The sequence below is a fragment of the Bufo bufo genome, chromosome 4 (assembly GCF_905171765.1).
Source record: "Bufo bufo chromosome 4, aBufBuf1.1, whole genome shotgun sequence".
Classification (NCBI taxonomy): domain Eukaryota; kingdom Metazoa; phylum Chordata; class Amphibia; order Anura; family Bufonidae; genus Bufo; species Bufo bufo.
This window is the reverse complement of record NC_053392.1, coordinates 322,719,969-322,745,833: the sequence shown is the minus strand read 5'-3', so window position 1 is coordinate 322,745,833 and position 25,865 is coordinate 322,719,969.

The window sequence follows — 25,865 nt, the reverse complement described above, 5'->3', positions numbered from 1 at the left end:
ATGGAGAAATAGCTCATCTCATGTTTTATCATCCTAGCTGTGATTCATGACTGAGCTGATTGCTAATGTCTCACAGATTATCTAAGATCCTTCCTTCTCCCACAGGAATTGTGGCAAACTCAGCTCAGTAAATATTGACACCTGTAAACCAAGCTCACTGATGCCTTTGGCCACTCGGCTATCTCCCCATCTGTTGTTTTAGGATTTTGAGCAAACGTTTTTGGGCTTCATCTTTCATTTCATTGTAGTACTGTAAAGGAAATGTTAACCAGCAACTAATCTGACAACCACATGGCATGCTGGAAGACAGAACTCGCATGAGAGAAAAAAGTGTACGATATGTAAAGTGTAGATCCCCCGGTCTCCACTGCTTACTCTTCCATAGTTAACAGCATGCTGTGTTAATCTGCTTAGTTACAAAGTGGAGCTTTCTCTCCTATTCCTCATGGGATATTCCTGACCACGATCAAAGTCCAAGCACAGTCTTGGAAAACTCTATTGTTCCCCAGAGTGGGATTAATGACTAATTATGTCAGGTCATTCATCCAGATGGCCTCTCAGATGCTCCTTTGTCATTGTCCGTCCTTCCATATGCCCCTTTGACCTTGAGGTTTATTTCTATGACAACATGAAGCCTTAGCTTTCTCGCAGAAATTGCCAAGAAGTGGTCAGAAGGGGATGCAGGATAATCTGCCCATACTTTGTATTCTGCTTCCATCTCTTGTCTTGTTAAATCCAATGAATAGATAAAAATGCTATCTGATCCCAGCTGAGCGATGACCATGATCATGATGCCATGTTACTTGCTAGGTTTTTAAATTAGCAGACAGCTTTGTACAATGAAACGTGCATTTAATTTGAAGAACATCAATCGCCATAATGTGATCTTTTTATCTCATTAATGTTTAGCAAGGGTAATAGAACAGAATTACAAAATATCACTGTGAAGGGAATACAATTCAGAGAATTATGGATATCCAGTATTAAAGCCCTAGAGATGTTTGGATAAATCTCCTTCTGCAGTTTTAGAAATTAAAGAATCTTTAGTACTTCTGTCTGGTTAAAAATGGAGCTTTATATTTTGATCTCATTCTAAAGATTGTGAGGTAAAGAAATCAATTCTGTCCTTCCTAATGTGACCATGCAAGCCAATACATGTAGAAAATAGCAAAAACTTCATACTTTCTAGAATAAAAGTGATACGTGATGCTGTCATGCATATTTCATTTTCTGTACAACAAATGGTGTTTATTGTTTTATAAAAATATCACTAAATAATAGTTTGTTCCATGACTATAGCCTGAAAAGGAAAATGAAACAAATATTGGGGGGGAAAATCTTCATTGAAATGATTAGTCATGTTGACCAAAAACATACCTGATGAAGTCAGTGTTCAGTGGAGCTTGAAAGTATGTGAACCCTTGAGAATTTTGTATATTTCTGCATAAATTTGACCTAAAAATATCAGTTTTTTTAAGCAAGTCCTAAGTGTAGAAAAAGATTACCAAATCAAACATATGAGTTGAAAATATTAGCCAGTCATTTATTTATTAAGAAAAGCGATCCAATATCAGATGTGAGTGGCTAAAGTATGTGAAGCTTTAGAATTAGCAGATAATTTGAAAGTAAAATTAGTCCACTGTTTTCAATCAATGGGATGACAATCAAGGGTGAGTGGGTGACCCATGAGACAAAGAATAGGGATCTATCAAAGTCTGATCTTCACAACATTTACGTATTATTGCATAAACCAAGTGGATATCTGAGGACCTCAGAAGAAGAGTTATTGATGCCCATCAGGCTAGAAAAGGTTACAAAACCATCACTAAAAAATTTGGACTCCACCAACCCATAGACAGATTGTGTACAAATGAGGAAATTCAAGACTATTACAGGAGTGGTCGAACAACAAAGATCACACCAAGAGCAAGACATGTAATAATCCACAAGGCCACGAAGGAGCCCAAAGTAACCTCCAAGCAACTAAAGGCATTCATGACATTAGTTAATGTTAATATTCATGAGTCCACCATCAGTAAGACGCTGAACAGCAATGGTCTGCGTGGTATGCAAGGGGAAGGCATGTGCTCTCCAAAATTCTTAAATATACAGGTGAAACTCGAAAAATTTGAATATCGTGCAAAGTTAATTTATTTCAGTAATGCAACTTAAAAGGTGAAACTAACATATGAGATAGACTCATTACATGCAAAGTGAGATATTTCTAGCCTTTATTAGTTATAATTTGGATGACTAAGGTTTACAGCTTATGAAACCCCAAAGTAAAAATTTTGAGGTAACCTTTGCTCAGGGGATATGGATTAATTAGCTGACTAGAGTGTAACACTTTGAGCTATAGAATATTGAACCTTTTCAAAAATTTCTAATTTTAGGCTGCATTAATGCAAATCCTTTTAAATGGACTTTTGCACAATATTCAAATTTTTCGAGTTTCACCTGTATAAGCAAATTCTAAATGAAAGTGTCATGATATCGGTCCGTGAGCTGAATCTCAAGAGAATGTGGGTTTATGCAGCAAGGGGACAACCCTTAACACACAAGTGTTTCTACCAAAGACTGGCTAAAGAAGAAATATGTTTTTGAATCGAAATATCAAAGTCCTGGCACTTCATGGAAGGAAACCCACCAACACAAGAGTTGAAGCTGTTTTGTATGGTGTAATGGGCTAAAATTCCTCCAAGCCAATGTACAGAAATAATCAACAATTACATGAAATATTTAGTTGCAGATATAGCTGCACAAGAGGGTCACACCAGATACTGAAAGTAAAGGTTCACATACTGCTGCCACTTATGGACATGTGATATTGGATAATTTTCCATAAATAACTGACCAAGTATAATATTTTTGACTCATTTATTTGATTTGGTTACCTTTATCTCCTTTTAGGACTTGTGTGAAAATTAGAGCTTAAGGTCAAATTTATGCAGAAATCTGGAAATTTCTAAAGGGTTCACAAACTTTCACGCACCACTATAAATGTGAAGTAACTCACATTTGATCAGACTGCACACAAGGTTTGTTTTAAGTCTGTGACCACGGAGACACATAGGTGGAGCCTATATCTGAGCTATACATGCAGTTGCTTCATTTGTTCTGACGTAATGATGGCACCCTAATGGACCCCATTATAAATTGATGTGGTCCATCTGAATCCCTTGGGATCTGTCACTAATCCATGGATCTGGTACAGTATCATTGCCTATGAAAGTAAGCTATGATGCAGATGTACCTAAAAAAAAAATTATTCAGTACAAGGAGGCCATATAGAACAGGTGAGATAGGTATTATTTCTATTATTACTTACACTGGATCACTGATGCTTTTTCTGATGGTAACTTGATGTGATAAGCAGAAAACACACACTGCAGATAGGACAGAATGATGACCATGCATGTCCTACAACTGTGCAGCAGGTGGATGTAATATCAGGCAACCAATTCAAACAGTGAGTGTCCTATTGACTATATTTTGGCAGATAACGTCTTACCTTTGGATTATTTGAAATACATAGATTTAAGAACTAATTACAAGGGATGTCTCTGATGACACAACACTGTTAATAGCACTAGTTCTATACCAGCAATGTAGGAACATTATGCTTTTAGCTTTTTTCCTTACCTCAACACTGTACTGAAATTAAATGTAATCACTCACTAGCAAGAGGTTAAATTTACATTATCTTAACATTCCACACGGCGAATTGCATAACTTGTTAGGGTGGGTTCGCATTGCGTTTATATACATTAGAAAAAGAAAAGGATACAAAAATTTTTTACAATAGAAAAAAAAAGTATACCGTATTTTTCGCCCTATAAGACTCACTTTTTCCCCCCAAAAGTGGGAGGAATATAGCAGTGCGTCTTATGGGGCGAATGCTGCAATTTACAATGATACACGGCCGCAGCGATGCCGCACAGCGCGGTCGGCGGGTGTATTAACTGAGAGGAAGGAGGGGCTGGGGGCCGGCATCTGGATTAGGAATGACAGCGGGGACTGGTGCAGTCTGTGTATTCTAATGCACCGGCCCCGCTCACTGTCGTATAATCTTATCTAACCTGCATTGTTAAGATATAATAATCCTACATTAGAGCCAAGAACTTTAACCACTACGCTATACAGCTAGATGTTAACCTGTGCTGAAATATAAAATGATACTTCTGCTGTATAGGAATACTTACCAAATGACAAACTGACATAGTTTATCATTCAGCTTTATAGCTGAGTGGTTAAAGTCTTTGCCTGTAATCTAGAAGGTTGTGAGTTCAAATCCTGGCAGAAACTTTTCAGAAATAGAAGCTAAATTAGATTTAAATACACTGGGTTTCCCCAAGCACTGACACCATATATGGACAGAGCTATATATGGAGTCAGAGCAGGGACTCCTAAGCCGTGGACTCACACTGGGGGATTCCCTCACTGTACAGTAATCTTCTGTATAGACCTCAGTGGGACCTGGCACGCTCCCCTCTTTAGAGCAGGGGGTGCTTGGTTTCTCCCATTGACTTCCTTTGTGCTCGGGTGATCTGTAGAGCACCCGAGCATCGCAAAGTGTTCTACCCGAGCACACTAGCACTTTGGTGCTCGATCAACACTAATTAACATGATTGATAATGCTCCGTGCCTCTCTGTGTTCGTTTTGCTACAAAATAACGGTGATAACTTTATCTCACTGTGATTTTGTAGTAAAAAGGTCACAGAGAGGCACGGAGCATTATCAATCATGTTAATGCTCCGTGTCTCTGCTGTCCAGAGTGAGGCTTGGCTGTCTTTCAATTCATGCAGTGGATTCCACGCACGGCATCCGCCCATGTGAAAGACCCCCTACTCTCTTCTGGGCGTTTGTTTTACTGATGGTCCTCATGCTATGTAGCACCCCACTACTCCTCTTTTGATAAGTCAATGTTTGACCTTATAAACATGTGTTACACTGACAGGCAATCTATTTTGACATTCTACATGTTGAACTTTTAGTTCCAAAATAGGTCTTTAATGAGGTTTTTTTTAGGGAAATGTAACATTACACATGTATGACAACAATAACACTAAGGCAGGTGGTGCAATTAAAATGTTCTTTACTGAAGATAACGGTATGATTCAACAAATATCATTATAGATACAACCAGCACACAGTGTCATCATGTTACGGGGAATCATACATTTCTTCTGAACACCAATAAGAAGAGGAATTAAGTAGTGATGGAATACACCGTGTTTTCATACAGCCATACATGTCCCATTTCTGTTATGCCGTTATTCCATTATACATGTAAAGCGAGTGTCAAATCTTTAAAGATGCTCGCTGGGTGGCTGCTGTTTTACACAGCAGACACTCGGTGGCAGAATCTGTGATAGGCGATAATGCTGATCAGACTTTTAAACCCCTCAGATATTGTGGACACTTGCAATCACAGTACCGTAGCATTTTTTTGGGGAGTGCTGAGCTCCTGGTCACCGTTATGAGATGACAGGAGTTGTTTTGTTGCTATGACAGCTTTGCACCTTTTGAAGGCTCTGAGGTCTGTCATAGATCAGTTCCTATCAGGCAGTGCTTGAAAAGAATCTAGTGATTCTCCCATAGACTGCAATATTAAATCATTGCTGTCCACTGGAGAAGCAAGTAGACAATTGCATGTTAAAATTCCTTAGGGGGACTAAAAATAAATGTCAAAAAAGTTTTAAAAAAACATAAAGTTTTAAGAATATATAAAACCCCAAAAGGTATAAAAATTCTAATCACTACCCCTTTCCCCATTTTTCAAATAAAATAAAAAATATAGATAATTAGGATTACTATGTTCCAAAATGCTTGAACTAGATTAAAATATAAACGTGTTTATCCTGTATACTGCCATAACAAATTCAAAATGGCTTATTCACAGTTTTTTGGTCACTTCACCTTCACTGATCAAAAAGTCATGCACATGCCAAAATGAAATAATTGAAAAATACAATGCATCCTGCAAAAAAAAGGAAAAAAAAGAAATGTTCTTATTTTTAAAGTATTTAAAAAAGATAGTGTCATTTTTACTACATGGGGAGCATTATAAAAACTAAATCCATAAAGCTGGTAGAACTCAGTTTTTTTCAATTCTACTCCATTTAAATTTTTTATCCAGATCTCTACTACATTGTATGCAATAGCAATTAGTGCCATTAGAAAGTACAATATGCCCCACATAACCACAAGCCTTTGCAGTGCTATGTAATCAGAAAGATTAACAAAAGTTATTGCTCCAGAAAGCAGGGAGTAAAAAAACAAAAACAAAAAATTGGAAAATTGGTGTGTCAGGAAGGGGTTAGAAGGGTTCTCTGAGATTTTGATACCGATGGCCTATCCTGAAGATAAGTAATTAGTATTATAATCTCAGAAAATCTCTTTAACTTGGGGCGATGCTGCTTCCATTGGGGAGGAATCATAAGGAGTAGAGATGAGCAAATCGAAGCTGACGAAGTGGAATTCGTTTAGAATTTCAGGAAAAATTTGATTCGCAACGAATGCGAATTTCCTGGCACTTCGTGGTAACGAATCACATATTTTTTCCTAAAATGGCAGCTACACGTGTGAGGACTGAGGACTTGAGGCAAGGAACTCTGGGAAGGCGGGATCAGCTAGATTAACATGCCTGCATGTAGCCAATCAGCAGCCAGCCCTGTGATGTCACAGCCCTATAAATATGTTGGCCATCTTACAGTCAGACATTTTCCAGCATTCAGAGTGCAGAGACAGACGTGTGAAGGCGCTAGGGACAGCTATTGTAAAAACGATTGTGGAAAAAAAAGACAAAAAAAACGATTTATAAGTGCAGGGAAAGGATAGGGAGGAATAATTTCACAGCATCTTAGTGCAAGGAGAGACGTCTGAAGGTGCTAGGGACATTGATAGGATAGTGATTTAAAAGTGCAGGGAACGGTTATTTGACAGCTCTGTCATTCAAACTTTTTGTTATTGAGCTGCAAGTCTTATGTTGAAAAGCCTTTACAGGTTTATGACTTAGTATCTTATTCAGTACTACAAGAAAAATATATACGCATTTCACTTCTGCAGTTATTTCTGGTGAAAGCATATAGGGGCGTATTTCAGTAACAAAAAAATATATATACGCACTGCACTGTTACAGTTATTTCTGGTGAAAGCATATAGGGGTGTATTTCAGTAAAAAAGACAAATATATACGCACTGCACTGTTGCAGTTATTTCTGGTGAAAGCGTATAGGGGCGTATTACAGTAAAAAAATATATATACGCACTGCACTGCTGCATTTATTTCTGTTGAAAGCGTATAGGGGCGTATTTTTTAGTAAATAAGAAAAATATATACGCACTCCGCAGTTATTTCTGGTGAAAGCGTATTACAGTAAAAAAAAATTATATATATACGCACTTCACTTCACTTCACTGGTGCATTTATTTCTGCTGAAAGCGTTTACTGGCCTATTTCAGTACAAAAAGAAAATTATATTCTCAGTTCACGTCGGCGGCAGTTATATGTGTTGAAAGCAAGGCTGGGAGTCAGCAGGGTGGCAGCAGTGGGAGGTCGGGAGCGAAACGTGCATGGGGTAGAGCAGCTGCTTCACAGCAGCCTACCTACCCGGGAAGTGGTGGTGCAGGGGTTTACGGAAGTAGCTGCGGTAGCAGTCAGTCAGTGCGGCGGTTATATGTGTTATTTAGCATTTCAGTACAAACAGAAAAATGCATTCTCAGTTCACGTCGACGGCGGTTATATGTGTTGAAAGCGTTTAGTGGCCTATTTCAGTACAAAAATAAAAATAAATTATCCGCTCACGTCGGCGGCAGTTATATGTGTTGAAAGCGTTTAGTGGCAAATTTCAGTACAAACAGAAAAATGCATTCTTAGTTCACGTCGGCGGCAGTTATATGTGTTGAAAGCGTTTAGTGGCCTATTTCAATACAAAAAGAAAAATACATTCTCAATTCACGTTGGCGGCGGTTATATGTGTTCAAAGCGTTTTAGTGGCCTATTTTAGTACAAACAGAAAAATACATTCTCAGTTCACGTTGGCGGTTATATGTGTTGAAAGCATGGCTGGCATTCAGCAGGGTGGCAGCAGTGGGAGGTCGGGAGCCAAACGTGCCCGGGGTAGAGCAGCTGGTTCGCAGCAGCCTACCTACCCGGGAAGTTGTGGTGCAGGGGTTCACGGAAGTAGTGGCAGTAGCAGTCAGTCAGTGCGGCGGTTATATGTGTTATTTTGTATTTCAGTATAAACAGAAAAATGCATTCTCAGTTCACTTTGACGGCGGTGATATGTGTTGAAAGCGTTTAGTGGCCTATTTCAGTACAAACAGATAAATGCATTCTCATTTCACATTCTCAGTTCACGTTGGCGGCGGTTATATGTGTTGAAAGTGTTTAGTGGCCTATTTCAGTACAAACAGAAAAATACATTCTCTGTTCACGTTGGCGGTTATATGTGTCGAAAGCATGGCTGGGATTCAGCAGGGTGGCAGCAAGCAGTGGGAGGTTGGGAGCCAAACGTGCCCGGGGTAGAGCACCAGCTTCGCAGCAGCCTACCTACCTGGGAAGTAGTGGTGCAGGGTTCACGGAAGTAGCGGCAGTAGCAGTCAGTCAGGTTATATGTGGTAAAATCTTTATTGAAGTATTTTGGTCGAAAAACTAAATTTATTCAGCGGTCAGTGCTGCAGTTATAAGCGGTTAAATCTCCATGATGTCTCCATAATAAATCTGCAGCTCGGGGGCCCCGTGTGGCTTCTACACACTTTCAAAATAATCCTTTAGTGGAGCGAATAGATGCCGGGTGACCGGGACGCTCCATGACCTTCCCAGGAGCTGCTGTTGGGAGCCCCGGTTCATTTCTGAAACGTCTGTATAGTGTGGAGGGAATCCAAAGACCCTTTCCATCTCCATGCTCCGTTACATGTGGTAAAATATTTATTGAAGTATTTTGGTGGAAAAATAAATTTTATTCAGCGTTCAGCACTGCAGTTATACAGTCCTGATCAAAAGTTTAAGACCACTTGAAAAATGGCAAAAAATCTTATTTTACATTGTTGGATCTTAACAAGGTTCCAAGTTCCAACATGCAACAAGAAAAAATGAAAGTGAGATTAAACATTTTTTGAGCATTCAATTAATTGAAAATAATGATTAAACTGAAACAGGCTGTTTTTCAGCTGATCCAAATTTTAGGACCACATGCCTTTAAAAGGCCAAATCTGTGCAAAGATGTGGATTCATTGTCATTTTCTGTCAGGTAGTCACACGTTGTGATGGCAAAGGCAAAAAAACTCTCCCTTTTTGAACGTGGTCGGGTTGTTGAACTGCATAAGCAAGTTGGATTTCTGTTTTGGGGTGGTTTAGTTTTTTTTTGGAGGTGTGGTCCAAAACTTTTGATCAGCTGAAAAACTGTTTCAGTTTATTGGTTGTTTTCATTAAATTGAATGCTCAAAAAATGTTTTGTCTCACTCCCATTTCTTCTTGTTGCATGTTGAAGCTCTACTTGGAACCTTGTTAAGATACAGCCATGCTAAATATGATTTTTTGCCATTTTTCAAGTGGTCTTAAACTTTTGATCAGGACTGTATGTGGTAAAATCTTTTGCGGCTTATTTCGGTGAGAAAATGTTTTATTCAGCGTTAAGCGCTGCACTTATATGCAGCGCTGCACTTATATGCTGCACTTATTTTGGTAGAAAAACAAATTTCATTCAGCATTCAGCGCTGCAGTTATATGTGGTAAAATCTTTTGTGAATTATTTCGGTGGAAAAACAAATTTCCACCTCCTCCATTAACTTCCTCCTCTCTTCATTCTCATCCTCAACACACACACTGACTTGACACCCCCCAGCTATATATATAAGTGGTGCCAGCACCAGCTAGGGGCGAATAAAGGTAAATGACACTGCCAGCCTGTTAAAGGTATTTATAGCATGATATCACAATAAATTTGAAATGACATTTAGCAACATTTTAAAGTGCTCGCATATATCACATAGTGGGGCACTGCATCAAGATGAATCAGGCGTGGATCAGCCAGGATTTCCACACACCAATGCCTGATGCATCAGACTAGATCATCCATGGTGCCACACAAAGAATTTGACAAAAGAGACCGGTTTCTTCTGGCTACCTGCTTCAGCTACTATTCTGATGCTGTTACCCACCTGATGCCACACATCTGATACCAAGTGCTCCTTCTTTCAGCCACTATCTTCAGCGGGAACTGGTATTGCCACCAAACTCCACAGTATGTCACCTTGCCACTCTGTGGCCTCCTGATGCTGCTGCCACCTCCATACTCTGTCATTGTGCCACTCTGTGGTTTCCTCCTAATGCTGCTGCTGCCACCACCTCCAGACTTCTGTCATTGTGACACTCTGTGGCCTACTCATGCTGCCGCCACCTCCAGACTCTGTCATTGTGCTGCTATGTGGTCTCCTCATGCTGCTGCCATCTCCACACTATGTTACCTTGCCACCCTGTGGTCTCCTCATGCTGCTGCCATCTCCACACTATGTCATCTTGTCACTCTGTGGTCTCCGGATGCTGCCGCCACCTCCTAACTTTGTGACCTTGCCACTCTGTGATCTCCTTATGCTGCTGCCATCTCCACACTTTGTCACCTTGCCACTCTGTGGTATCCTGCTGCTGCCCTCTCCACATTATGTCACCTTGCCACATCCAAACTATATAACATTGCCACTCTGTGGCCTCCTGATGCTGCCGCCACCTCCAAGCTATGTCACCTTGCCACTCTGTGGTCTCCTCATGCTGCTGCCATCTCCACACTATGTCAACTTGCCAATCTGTGTTCTCCGGATGCTGCCGCCACCTTCTAACTATGTTACCTTGCCACTCTGTGGTCTCCTCATTAGTGTTGATCGAGCACCAAAGTGCTCGGGTGCTCGGGACAAACAGCCGAGCACAATGGTAGTCAATGGGAGAACCCAAGCATTAAACCGGGCACCCCCTGCTCTGAAGAGGGGAGGGTGTCTGGTTCATAGAAAAAGGTCAGAAATTGATGGAAACACCACCGAAATGGTTCGGAAACAGCATGGGGAGGATGTCTAAATGCATCTTGGGCTTCTAGTTCGCTGCTGGGAACGATGTTGTCCAAGTAGTATGCCACTTTTACAGACTGACACTAATACGCACAAAACTGAAGATAAAATCGATTTTAGAGGAACAATTGTTATGAAACATTATTTCCTGTTTATTTACTTGTATATAAAGGGTGAGCTGGCAATTGCAAGCGCTGCTGCAGCGTTGCCAGACCGGCGGCAGCTGTAGATGACTTTCAGAAATGGGCACACACGCAGCGCACCTTCACCAGTAGCTCAGGCAAATTGGGGTAGGTTTTGAGAAACCACTGAACCACTAAGTTGAACACGTGGACTAGGCATGGTATGTGTGTGACCTTGCCGAGCTCCAAAGCCGCCGCCAAGTTACGGCCATTGTTAGACACAACCATGCCTGGTTCTAGGTTGAGTAGCGAGAGCCACAGCTCAGTTTGGTCCCTCATACCCTGCGACAGCTCTGCGGCGGTGTACTGTTTGTCACCTAAGCAAATTAGTTTTAGCACGGCCTGTTGCCGCTTCCCCACTGCAGTGCTACACTGCTTCCAGCTACCGACTGATGACTAACTGGTGCTGCACGTGGATAATTCGGAGGTGGAAGTGGAGGAGGAGGCGGAGTAGGAGAAGTGGGGGTTGGAGCCACTAACATAGGTGTTGGCGGAAACCCTGATTGACGTAGGGCCCGCAATCCTTGGTGTCGATAGCACCCGTGCCATCCGAGGGTACAACTCACTCATATCCTCCACAACATTCACCCAGTGTGCTGTCAGGGAAATGTAGCGTTCCTGGCCGAATGCACTTGTCCATGTGTCCGTGTTTAAGTAGACCTTCCCAGTAACTGCTTTGGTCAGGGCAGGTGTGATGTTATGGGACACATGTTGGTGAAATGCGGGCAGGGCTCACCTTGAAAAATAATTGTTACTGGGGACTGCGTAACGTGGGACGGCCGCCGATAACATTTCCAGGGCCAGTAATTTGGAAAGTTGCTCATTTAGTGCCATGTCCTGTGGGTGGTTGGGTGAGTATTTGCGCTTGCGTTCAAATGCCTGGGCTAAGGACATTTGTACGCTGCGTTGGGACACGGAAGTGGATGTGGTCGCTGATGGTGCTTGCGAAGGTCCAGGTGCAGGGCGAGAGGCATCCTGACAGGGGATTGGCCAGCACGTAACACAGGGGAAGAGGAGGCAGTGGTGTGACAGGCAGAGACAGATTGTGGACCTGGTGTTCGTCCCACTTATTACGGTGCCTGCATGCCATGTGGCGGATCATGCTGGTAGTGGTGAGCTTGCTAGTGTTCAAGCCCCGACTCATTTTGGTACGGCACAGGTTGCAATCTACTATTCTTTTATTGTCAGCACTTTCCTAAAAAAAGTGCCATACTGCGGAACACCTACCCCTTGGCAAGGCTGATTTCTGCAAGTGGGTCAGTTGCGGGCCTGTTTGGTGTGGCCAGCTTTCTCCCTTTTGCCACCCCACTGCCTCTTACAGCCTGTTGCGGTGCTGCAGATCCCTCCCCCTCTGTACTGCTGTCCTCGCTTGGCTTTCCAACTTCCGAGGTTGGGTCAGTGACTTCATCGTCCACCACCTCCTCTTCCACTTCCTCACTCTGCTCATCCTCCTGACTTGTTGACCTAACCACAACCTCAGTGACTGACTACTGTGTCTCATCCTTTTCATCAACCTCTTGAGACAGTAATTGTCGTTGACTTATTGGCAACTGTGTCTCATCATCATCGACCTCATTAACAGTAATTGCCGTTCCCCACCGTCATCTTCTTGTGACTGTGGATGCTCAAGAGTTTGGGAATCAGGGCACAAGATCTGTCCCTCTTCAAGCGTGCTTGGCGAGAGGCCAAATCAAGGAATGACGCTGAAAAGAACTCCTCGGAATATCTGAGTGTGGGATCACTTGTTTGCCTAGACTCTCCATGGTGGGAGGAAGGAGGATCAGGGTGAGGGATGTGTTGAGCAAAATCTTGGCTACTGAGACTGGACTTGGTGGAAGACAGGGTGGTGCTTAACCGACTGGAAGCATTATCTGCTTCAATCCAACCAACCACCTGATCGCACTGGTCTGACTTCAAGAGTGGTGTCCTGCGCCACCCTGCAAACTGCGACATGAAGCTAGGTATCATGAATGATTGTTTTTCTTGTGCTCTGGCAGCATGCAGTTTCACCGCGCCCAAGGCCACGGCCTCTGCGTGCACCATCAGCATCAAGGTTACTGCCCCATCCCTTACTGCTCACCTTCTTCATATAAAATATTATATATGCTTGAAAGTCTGTCACATGCACAGTAGCGTAGGATTTGGAAGTGTATGCGCAAACAAATTTAAAAAGGTATTTGGGATGTGGAAACAGAGATATTCCGTTGATAATGTCAATTCTGTCACCAGCGGCTAATAAAAAATTACAGGGAATGCCACAGGTATTTGGGATGAGGAAACGTTATACAGGAGTGGTACCACCGGTATTGTCACTGTCCGCAGCATCTACGAAAAACGTACACTGCATGTCCCAGATAAATTTTGGATGCGCACACGTTACACTGCAGATGTGGCGCTGGTAATGTCACTGTCAGAAGCGGACACCATCTATAGAACAAGTCCACTAGATGTCACAGATTAAAAAAAATCAGCGCACACGTTACACTGCAGATGTGGCACTGGATATGTCAGTGTCAGAAGCCGACACAGTCTATTGAAAAAGTACACTGGATGTCACAGATACATTTTTTCAGTGCACAAGTTACACTGCAGATGTGGCACTGGTAATGTCACTGATGGCAGGGGACACCGTCTATTGAAAAAGTACACTGTATGTCACAGATACATTTTTCAGAGCACACGTTACACTGCAGATGTGGCACTGGTAATGTCACTGTCAGAAGCAGACACCGTCTATTGAAAAAGTATACTGTATGTCACAGATAGATTTTTTAAAGGCACACGTTACACTACAGATGTGGGACTGGTAATGTCACTGTCCGCAGCAGACACAGTCTACGGAAAAAGTACACTGTATGTCACAGATACATTTTTGAAGCACACATGTTACACTGCAGATGTGGCACTGGTAATATCACTGTCAGAAGCGGACACTGTATATTGACAAAGTACACTGTATGTCACAGATATTTTTTGGATGCGCAAACTTTACACAGGAGATGTGGCACAGCTAATGTCACTGCAGCGGACACATCTACTGAAAAAGTACATTGGATGTCACTGGATGTCAGATATTTTTTGGATGTGCACACTTTACACTGGAGATGTGGCGCAGCTAATGTACCTGTCCGCCGCGGACACCGTCTACGGAAAAAGTACACTAGATGTCACAGATAATTTTTGGATGCTCACACTTTATACAGGAGATGTGACGCAGCTAATGTCGATGTCAGCAGCAACCTAACTATTGAACGCTATTTAGCTCAGTATGCGCTAAAAATAGATATTGCTGCCACACACAACAGTCCTTAAAAGGACTTTTGGGTCTGTAAAGTTTTAGCTATTTAGCGCAGTTTGCGCTAAAAATAGATATTGCTGCTGCCACACACAGCGATAAGGACTTTTGGGTCTCTGAAAAGTTTTTCTACTAAAAATACTCGGATATCACTCCCTACACTGTCTGTCCCTTCCTCAGCACAGCTCTCCCTGACAAAGACTGAGCCGAACACGCGTCATCGGGTGCTATATAGCACCCAATGACGCGTTCTGGCCAGCCAATTACTGTAATGCCAGTAACCAACATGGCTACGGCATTACAGTGAGGGCAGCCAAGAAACGTGTGGGAAGGAGACTCGAGCATTGTGTTTGAGCAAATGCGGTATTCAGCCGAGTGCTGAGTATCGAGATGCTCGAGCCGAACTGGTGTTTGGCCGAGCATGCTCGATCAACACTACTCCTCATGCTGCTGCCCTCTCCACACCATGTCACCTTGGCACTCTGTGGTCTCCTCATGCTGCTGCCATCTCCACACTATGTCACCTTGCCACTCTGTGGTCTCTGGATGCTGCCGCCACCTCCTAACTATGTGACCTTGCCACTCTGTGGTCTCCTTATGGTGCTGCCATCTCCGCACTATGTCACCTTGCCATTTTGTGGTCTCTGGATGCTGCTCACACCTTCAAACTATGTCCCTTTGCCACTCGGTGGCCTCATCTTACTGCTGCCATCTACAGACTCTGTCATTGTGCCACTCATTCAAAGTGTTTTTTTTCCGGTAATATTGATGGGTGACTGAAAAACTCTTTTTGCTGTATGGACCGAATGACGTCATGTGAGGTCGTGTTATGTCTGAAAGTGTGAGGAAAATATATATTATGAAACAACAAATATACAAAAAGTATATGAAAACAATGACAACCTCCTGATGCTGCCGCCGCCTCCAGACTCTGTTATTGTGCCACTCGGTGGCCTCCTCATACTGCTGTCAACTCCAGTCTCTGTCATTGTGCCACTCGGTTGCCTCCTCATACTGCTGCCAACTCCAGACTGTGTCATTGGGCCACTCTGTGGTCTTTTCATGCTGCTTCCACCTCACCACTATGTCATTGGACTTGTCATGCTGTTACCACCCTCCCCACTTCATGACTGGTCCACTATTTTGCCTTTTGCCTAAACTGAGACTAAACAGGTTTAACATAAAGAAAAAATATATATATATATATATATTATATATATACATATACACTCACCTAAAGAATTTTTAGGAACACCATACTAATACGGTGTTGGACCCCCTTTTGCCTTCAGAACTGCCCTTATTCTATGTGGCATTGATTCAACAAGGTGCTGATAGCATTCTTCAGAGATGTTGGCCCATATTGATAGGATAGCATCTTGCAGTTGATAGAGATTTGAGAGATGCACATCCAGGGCACGAAGCTCTCGTTCCACCACATCCCAAAGATGCTCTATTGGGTTGAGATCTAGTGACTGTGGGGGCCATTTTAGTACAGTGAACTCATTGTCATGTTCAAGAAACCAATTTGAAATGATTCAAGCTTTGTGACATGGTGCATTATCCTGCTGGAAGTAGCCATCAGAGGATGGATACATGTTCTCATTTTGTTTACGCCAAATTCGGATTCTACCATTTGAATGTCTCAACAGAAATCGAGACTCATCAGACCAGGCAACATTTTTCCAGTCTTCAACAGTCCAATTTTGGTGAGCTCGTGCAAATTGTAGCCTCTTTTTCCTATTTGTAGTGGAGATGAGTGGTACCCGGTGGGGTCTTCTGCTGTTGTAGCCCATCCGCCTCAAGGTTGTGCGTGTTGTGGCTTCACAAATGCTTTGCTGCATACCTCGGTTGTAACGAGTGGTTATTTCAGTCAACGTTGCTCTTCTATCAGCTTGAATCAGTCGGCCCATTCTCCTCTGACCTCTAGCATCCACAAGGCATTTTTGCCCACAGGACTGCCGCATACTAGATGTTTTTCCCTTTTCACACCATTCTTTGTAAACCCTAGAAATGGTTGTGCGTGAAAGTCCCAGTAACTGAGCAGATTGTGAAATACTCAGACCGGCCCGTCTGGCACCAACAACCATGCCACGCTCAAAATTGCTTAAATCACCTTTCTCTCCCATTCTGACATTCAGTTTGGAGTTCAGGAGATTGTCTTGACCAGGACCACACCCCTAAATGTATTGAAGCAACTGCCATGTGATTGGTTGACTAGATAATTGCATTAATGAGAAATAGAACAGGTGTTCCTAATAATTCTTTAGGTAAGTGTATATATATATATTTTATTGAATACAAATTACATAGATAAAAAAGAGACATGATACATCAGATAAAAAAGTTGACGACACCTGAGGAGGTATTACAAGGTATACATGTGGAGGAAAAAACTGAAATGATAAAAAAGTCATATAAACTGGCCCAATACTTCAAATACACCTATGTCCACAATTGACATTTCCAGAATCACTGAAATATTAGGGCCCATTACTTTCTACACTAAAAATACTCTTCTCTTCTTTAATTCTCAGCCCCATTTCACAATATCTGCTTGTATCACTCAGACTGTTGGCATGGGCAAGCTGTTAACTGAATTCAGATTAATCCAGGTGGCACTGCCTCACCACACAAGGAGGAGGGAAATGAGTTTCAAAGACTGACCTGGCCATAGTTGTCGCTTGAAACTCGGTGTCCGCTTGGCAGGATAAATTCACTCCATTAAATTTGGCCACCACCATCCAAATATATTGCTTCTAAAAGGAGGAATACGCCAAAACTTTCCCTTGCAGGTTGCTCCTTAACTGCACTAGGTTAAAATTCCTCTGGTTGGCAGTCTGATGGTGGAGTATGCATTGTCAATCAAAATTTCCCTTGTGGTCACACTCCCAGCATCCTCCATCTTGTGGTCCCCTTCTCAAACAGACTAAAATCTTTTCCATGACCACGAGATGTGTCTTTCTACATGGTTGTTTAAGAAATGAGAAGCAACTCATTGCATCAGTTGGGGTTAAATAACTTATTGTCAGCTGAAAGATAATTACCCATGCAGTGTATAATTACTAATATAAAGTAAGTATCTGCAAGATTTCAGGAATTTAATGTAGGTCATCAAAAATTATATGCTTAACCCAAAACTTGATTTAAAAAATAGGTCATTTTCTCATAACACATTCCCTTTCATTTATTTGGGTCATTTCTATGTTGTATGAATACAATTTGTATTTTTAAGTACTACCATGCAGCTGTTGCTTTTTTCTTTTCAGTTGTGTTTGGACAGTGTATACATCATTACAAATAAAGGATGGTGTTACAGACATCAAAATCAGCTCATGGGATCATTTGTAACACATTAGCACAAAGCATTGACCACATTACTAATCCAATCACACGCTTCTTATTGATCCTATTTTGAGGAACCTGCTACGGAGAAGTATTTATTAATACCCAGTCAATTATGCTTAATTGGCTTATGAAATAAGCCAAACATTTTTGTTTTCCCTTAAGCCTGTATTTAATGCTCCCTTTAAGTTTTGAATATAGGTACTAATTGGTATTCTTTAGGACATGTCTTTGACTGCATAAACATCCAAATCATATGGTAATATTTAAGTGAGAGATATCATATATCAGCACTGGTTCATAAGAAAATTGGTTCATAAGAAAAACACTTGAACTATACACAAAATCGCAACATATCATAAGTGCCTACAGATCAATATAGGTCTAAACATGTATTTAAACTAATTCGGTGAAAGGATATAGATCCGTTACAATACATTCTTTATCAGTGTATTTTATAAGAAAACATTTAAGACGAAGTGAGGTTATGCAGTAATGTAATTGGTATTTTGGCATTAAAATATAATAAATATCATCACTGCAGTCAAATGTGTAGTCAAATTTTGTACCATACAGTATTATAATCAGCATGTAATTAGTGAATTAAAGACAAAATGAATGGACACCATCATATCCATACTAAATCTCAAGCTACTAGAAAACATCAGAAACACAAAAACGTCTTAAACTTAGCTTATTACTATGAGCTACAATACATATTTATCCAAATGCTATTTACACTTTATTAACGTAGCCTATGTTATATTCGTTACTTTGCAGGTTGCATCATATGTCTTGATTGTTTTCTAAAATAACTTAATCTTCAAACCCTTCACCCCCAGAGGGTTTTGTGTTTTTGTGTTTTTGTTTTTCACTCCGTGCCTTTCAGGGTCATCATTCTTTTTTTTATTTTTCTGTTTAAATAACCATACAAATACTTATTTTTTGTGGGACAAGAATTATGTTTAACCCCTTCAGGACATTTTTCACCTTAAGGACCAGGCCATTTTTTGCAAATCTGACATGTGTCACTTTATATGGTAATAACTTTAAAATGCTTTAGTTAGCCAGGCCAATTTGAGAATGTTTTCTCGTCACATATTGTACTTCATTACAGTGGTACAATTAAGTAAAAATATTTCATTTTTATTTATAAAAATAAAATAAAAAATTGACCAAAAAGTTTGAATTAGCAATTTTCAGAATTTCAGTTTCTCTGCTTTTAAAACAGATAGTGATACCTCCTAAAATAGTTATTACTTTACATTTCCCATATGTCTACTTCATGTTTGGATCATTTTGTAAATGACATTTTTTGGGAAGTTAGAATGCTTAGGCTACTTTCACACTTGCATTTGGGGTTTCGCTTGTGAGATCCGTTTGAGGGCTCTCACAAGCGGTCCCGAACGATCTGTTCATCCCCAATGCATTCTGAATGGATAAGGATCCGTTCAGAATGCATGAGTTTGGCTCCGTTCCGGAGGGAGGGGGGTCTGGCCCCTGCTGCCTGGCAGCACCCGATCAGGGGGCTAAGATCCACACAATTAACCCCTCAGAGGTTAATTTTGTGGATCACAGCCCCGTGTAAGAGATCGGGTGCTGCCAGGCAGCAGGGGGCAGTTATGTACACAGTTCGTAGTATATTCTAACTTGAAGCGTCCCCATCACCATGGGAACGCCTCTGTGTTAGAATATACTGTCGGATCTGAGTTTTCACGATTGTGAAAACTCAGATCTGAAAAAGCTGTTATGCAGACGGATCCGTTCTGAACGGATGCAAGCGTTTGCATTATAGGTGCGGATCCGTCTGTGCAGATACCAGACGGATCCGCACCTAACGCAAGTGTGAAAGTAGCCTCAGAAGTTTTGAAGCAAATCTTGACATTTTTTGGAAAATTTTCAAAACCCAATTTTTAAGGACCAGTTCAGGTCTGAAGCCACTTTGTTAGGCTTACATAATAGAAACTACCCATAAATAGCCCAATTTTAGAAACTACACCCCTCAAGGTTTACAAAACTGATTTTACAAACTTTCTTAACCCTTTAGGTGTTTCACAAGAATTAAAGGAAAATGTAGATGAAATTTCAAAATTTCACTTTTTTGGCAGATTTTAAATTTTTTATCCATTTTTTTCCAGTAACAAAGCAAGGGTTAACAGCCAAACAAAACTCAATATTTATTACCCTGATTGTGTAGTTTATAGAAACACCCAATATGTGGTCGTAAACTGCGGTACGGGCACACGGCAGGTTGCATAAGGAAAGGAATGCCATATGGTTTTTGGAAGGCAGAATTCACTGGGATTTTTTTAAGTTGCTATATCACATTTGAAGACCCCCTGATGCACCCCTAGAGTAGAAACTCCAAAAAAAGACCCCATTTTGGAAACTACGGGAGAAGTTTGCAGTTTTGTTGGTACTATTTTAGGGTACATATGATTCTTGGTAGCTCTATATTACACTTTTTGTAAGGCAAGGTAACAAAAAATTGGTTGTTACAGAAGCGACAATGCATTTAGGATGCATATGACTTTTTGATCGCTTGGTATTACACTTTTTGTGATGAAAGGTTACAAAAAATGGCTTTTTGAAACTGTTAGGTCATGTGATATTTTTATACAGCAGGTTCTTACAGATGCAGCGATACCTAACATGTATACTTTTATAATTTTTTTTTTTACATTTAACACAATAAAAGCATTTTTGAAACAAAAAAAATCATGTTTTAGTGTCTCCATAGTCTGAGAGCCATACTTTTTTTATTTGTTGGACCATTGTCTTAGGTAGGGGCTCATTTTTTGCGAGATGAGGTGAAAGTTAGATAGGTACTATTCTGGGGGGCATACGCCTTTTTAATCGCTTGGTGTTGCAGGTGACAAAAAAAAGTTTTTTTAGCATAGTTTATATTTTTATTTTTTTGATGGTGTTCACCTGAGGGGTTAGGTCAGGACGTGGCGATACCTAATATGTCAACTTTTCTTATTTTTCCTATTTTTTACAATTTTTTTAACTTTATTTTGGGAAAAGGATGCTTTTTTTTACTTGAAACTTAATTTTTTTTTATTATTATAAAAACATTTTTTTTAAAACTTTTTTTCACTTTTTATATTTGTCCCACTGTGCGACTTCAACTTTTCAGGGTTTGATTCCTGTTTCAATACATTATGTATTGTGCTGAATTGAACTGTCAGTAGGACGCTGACAGTTGCCTAGGAGATCCAGCCCTCAGGCTGGATCTCCTGGACTTCCGTAGCTGGCAGGCTCCGATACCTGTGGAAGGCATCGGGGCTGCCATGGCCACCTTTGGCCCCCTGTCAGCGCAGCGCAGGGGGGGGCATGAAATCAGAGGGAGCCCCCTCCCTCTGTAAACCCAGCACGTGCTGCGGTGTGTGCTGACCATGGCATGTGAAAGGGTTAATCCGCCGGCATCACTGCATACAGCGATGCCGGTGGATGCAGCAGGAGCTATCAGTAACAGCCGGGCCCGTGCTGCGGATCGGGCGGGTGCAGCTCCTACACCCACCTGATCAGATCACGTACATGCACGTGGGAATGCAGTAAGGCACCACATTCCCCCATGTACAGCTACGTGATATTGCGGGAAGGAGTTAATGGCACCATTTAATTTAACATGTCTTGTATTGGAAAATGGGAAAAAAAATCTTTGTGGGGTAAAAGTGAAAAAAAAAAAACACCATTCCGCCAAGGTTTTAATTTAAATAGTTCAGACATTTTCAAAAACAGTGATACCTGTCATGTTTTTTTTTTTATGTAAACATGGAAAAGGAAGTGATTTGAATTTTTTATATTTTTTTAATTTTTGGACTTTTTAAAAACTTTTTATTCAATAACTTTTAGCTGACTTAGGGGATATACTCTCCCATATACTGTACCATAGACCATAATAGAGAATTATTATGGTCTATGAGATTTTCACTGCCTGCCTGTGAAGCTGTGGAGGTGCGCTATAGGTTATTTCCCATAGGCGTATGTAAAGCAAGAACTAAATGGTCAGAGGCTCATCTTGTTTAGTTGTGGTAATGTAGGCACAACTCTAGACTGAGTATACCGTAGTTGATGTTTCAGGGTTCATATACTGCCACTGTCCAAGTAACATCAGCATCAGGTGCTCACCTAGCTGAGGGTGCAAAATTGGAAACAGAGTAATGGAGAAATGAATCCCAGAAATAGACAGTCATAGGGCACAAATGACCATCAGAAGATGAAAAGATGAAATCAAATAATCTTGTAATTGCCTTCTAAAAACAACATGTTTCAGGGCTCAAGAATGTCCTTTCCTCATACGTAGCTGTCTTAGCCCTGAAATGTATTGTTTTTAGAAGACCATTTGATTTCATCCTTACATCCTCTACAAGTCCTTTACAGCTTGGGACTTTTAGATTCTGGGATCCGGTGTAATGTCGGGATGGAAATCTTGATGTACTCCATTTATGCGAGTGTTAGCAGAGCCACAATAATAACACCAAAAAATTCTTAGCATTGCATACTTTTGAGTTTGTACATGTGCTTTTAGATAACTAATATGCTTCTTATTGCCACTACTACTACTATTATTGTTATACCATGATGCATTAAACTTTTTTTTTACTTCTTACAGGCTTATAGATAATATTGTTGAACAACATCAAAGTTCAGTGAGTCCTTCTTAAATCAAAAGGTATTTATTTCCCTTATTACTAGCCACTTTAAAAATACTTTGGATAGATTGGATTAACTTATTAAAATATACTACATTTCACACTGGATTTTCCTTAACACTTCTGGAATTCTAGTGACATTGCCTTCAAACACTAAGGAATGTGAAAATCCAAAAAGTGCTACTGATATTTTATGTGCTATATAGTGTTTCAGCCTTCAACCATAATGGCTGTTTCAAACAGTTGTTACATTTTACACTTGTTCACAGAAGATTAAAGAACAATTTTCCCACCATGGGGATACTTAACCAACCTATAGGTGTGTGTTTTAACAGGTGAAAGATTCATTTTTAATAACTTTATTTTTTATTTATTTTAATTTTAGGAGCAGTTAAGTTCAATATTTTAGCCAACAACTTGTAAATTAGGAATTATAAAAAAATTACCATACACTAACAAAATTAGTAAAATGTATATTTATACAAATTTGCGGTTGATTTTGAAGGCACACTCTAATGTGCTATTTTTGGCATTATGATTTGTTTAACTTGGAAGATGGGGTATGACAAGGCAAAGCTTTAGGTGATATACATAGTCTACTTTACCTTTCATAGAGAACAACATCAAATATGCGAGAAGAGAAACCTGTTACAGACACTGTATGGTACAATAGTAAACCCAGTAAACCCATAGCCACATTACTGAAAAATGTTTTGGGTTATAGGTTTTGACAAAATAATACATGACAGGAGAGAGGGATTGAGCTGTCCATACACAAGTTTCGACAAAATACTGATTGATGTGTGCGATATACCTGCTTCTACAAAATACTGATAAAGGGGTTCTAAATACCTGCTTCCACAATATACTTATTGAGGGGTGCGATATACCTGTTTCTGCAAAATACTGATTGAGGGGTGTGATATACCTGCTTTTACAAAATACTGATTAAGAGGTTCTATATACCTTCTTCCACAAAATACTGATTATGGGGTGTGATATACCTGCTTCCACAAAATACTGATTAAGGGGTTTGATATACCTGCTTCCACAAAATACTGATTGAGGAGTGCAATATTCCTGCTTCCACCAAATATTGATTCAGGTGTTCTATATACCTGTTTTCACAAAATACTAATTGAGGGGTGCGATATACCTGTTTCCACAAAATACTGATTGAGGGGTGTGATATACCTGCTTTTACAAAATACTGATTAAGGGGTTCTATATACCTGCTTCCACAAAATACTGATTGAGGGGTGCGATATAACTGCTTCCACAAAATACTGATTAAGAGGTTCTATATACCTTCTTCCACAAAATACTGATTATGGGGTGTGATATACCTGCTTCCACAAAATACTGATTAAGGGGTTTGATATACCTGCTTCCACAAAATACTGATTGAGGAGTGCAATATTCCTGCTTCCACCAAATATTGATTCAGGTGTTCTATATACCTGTTTTCACAAAATACTAATTGAGGGGTGCGATATACCTGTTTCCACAAAATACTGATTGAGGGGTGTGATATACCTGCTTTTACAAAATACTGATTAAGGGGTTCTATATACCTGCTTCCACAAAATACTGATTGAGGGGTGCGATATACCTGCTTCCACAAAATACTGATTGAGGGGTGCAATATTCCTGCTTTCACCAAATAATGATTCAGGTGTTCTATATACCTGTTTTCACAAAATACTGATTGAGGGGTGGGTTATACCTGCTTCTACAAAATACTGATTAAGGGGTTCTATATACCTGCTTTCACAAAATACTGATTGAGGGGTGCTATATACCTGCTTCCACAAAATAATGATTGAGGGGTTTGATATACCTGCTTCCACAAAATGCTGATTGACGGGTGCGCTATACCTGCTTCCACCAAATCTTGATTGAGGTGTTCTATATACCTGTTTTCACAAAATACTAATTAAGGGGTGTGATATACCTGCTTCCACAAAATGCTGATTGATGGGTGCGCTATACCTGCTTCCACCAAATCTTGATTGAGGTGTTCTATATACCTGCTTCTACAAAATACTGATTGAGGGGTGCTATATACCTGCTTCCACAAAATAATGATTGAGGGGTTTGATATACCTGCTTCCACAAAATGCTGATTGATGGGTGCGCTATACCTGCTTCCACCAAATCTTGATTGAGGTGTTCTATATACCTGTTTTCACAAAATACTAATTGAGGGGTTTGATATACCTGCTTCCACAAAATGCTGATTGACGGGTGCGCTATACCTGCTTCCACCAAATCTTGATTGAGGTGTTCTATATACCTGCTTCCACAAAATACTGATTGAGGGGTGCGATATACCTGCTTCCACAAAATACTGATTAAGGAGTTCTATATACCTGCTTCCACAAAATACTGATTGAGGGGTGCAATATTCCTGCTTCCACCAAATATTGATTCAGGTGTTCTATATTCCTGTTTTCACAAAATACTGATTGAGGGGTGGGTTATACCTGCTTCTACAAAATACTGATTAAGGCGTTCTATATACCTGCTTCCACAAAATACTGATTGAGGGGTGCTATACACTCACCTAAAGAATTATTAGGAAGACCTGTTCTATTTCTCATTAATGCAATTATCTAGTCAACCAATCACATGGCAGTTTCTTCAATGCATTTAGGGGTGTGGTCCTGGTCAAGACAATCTCCTGAACTCCAAACTGAATGTCAGAATGGGAAAGAAAAGGGATTTAAGCAATTTTGAGCGTGGCATGGCTCAGTTACTGGAATTTTCACGCACAACCATTTCTAAAGTTTACAAAGAATGGTGTGAAAAGGGAAAAACATCCAGTATGCGGCAGTCCTGTGGCCAAAAATGCCTTGTGGATGCTAGAGGTCAGAGGAGAATGGGCCAACTGATTCAAGCTGATAGAAGAGCAACGTTGACTGAAATAACCACTCTTTACAACCAAGGTATGCAGCAAAGCATTTGTGAAGCCACAACACGCACAACCTTGAGGCGGATGGGCTACAACAGCAGAAGACCCCATCGGGTACCACTCATCTCCACTACAAATAGGAAAAAGAGGCTACAATTTGCACAAGCTCACCAAAATTGGACTGTTGAAGACCGGAAAAATGTTGCCTGGTCTGATGAGTCTCGATTTCTGTTGAGACATTCAAATGGTAGAGTCCGAATTTGGCGTAAACAGAATGAGAACATGTATCCATCCTCTGATGGCTACTTCCAGCAGGATAATGTACATTGTCACAAAGCTCGAATCATTTCAAATTGGTTTCTTGAACATGACAATGAGTTCACTGTACTAAAATGGCCCCCACAGTCAC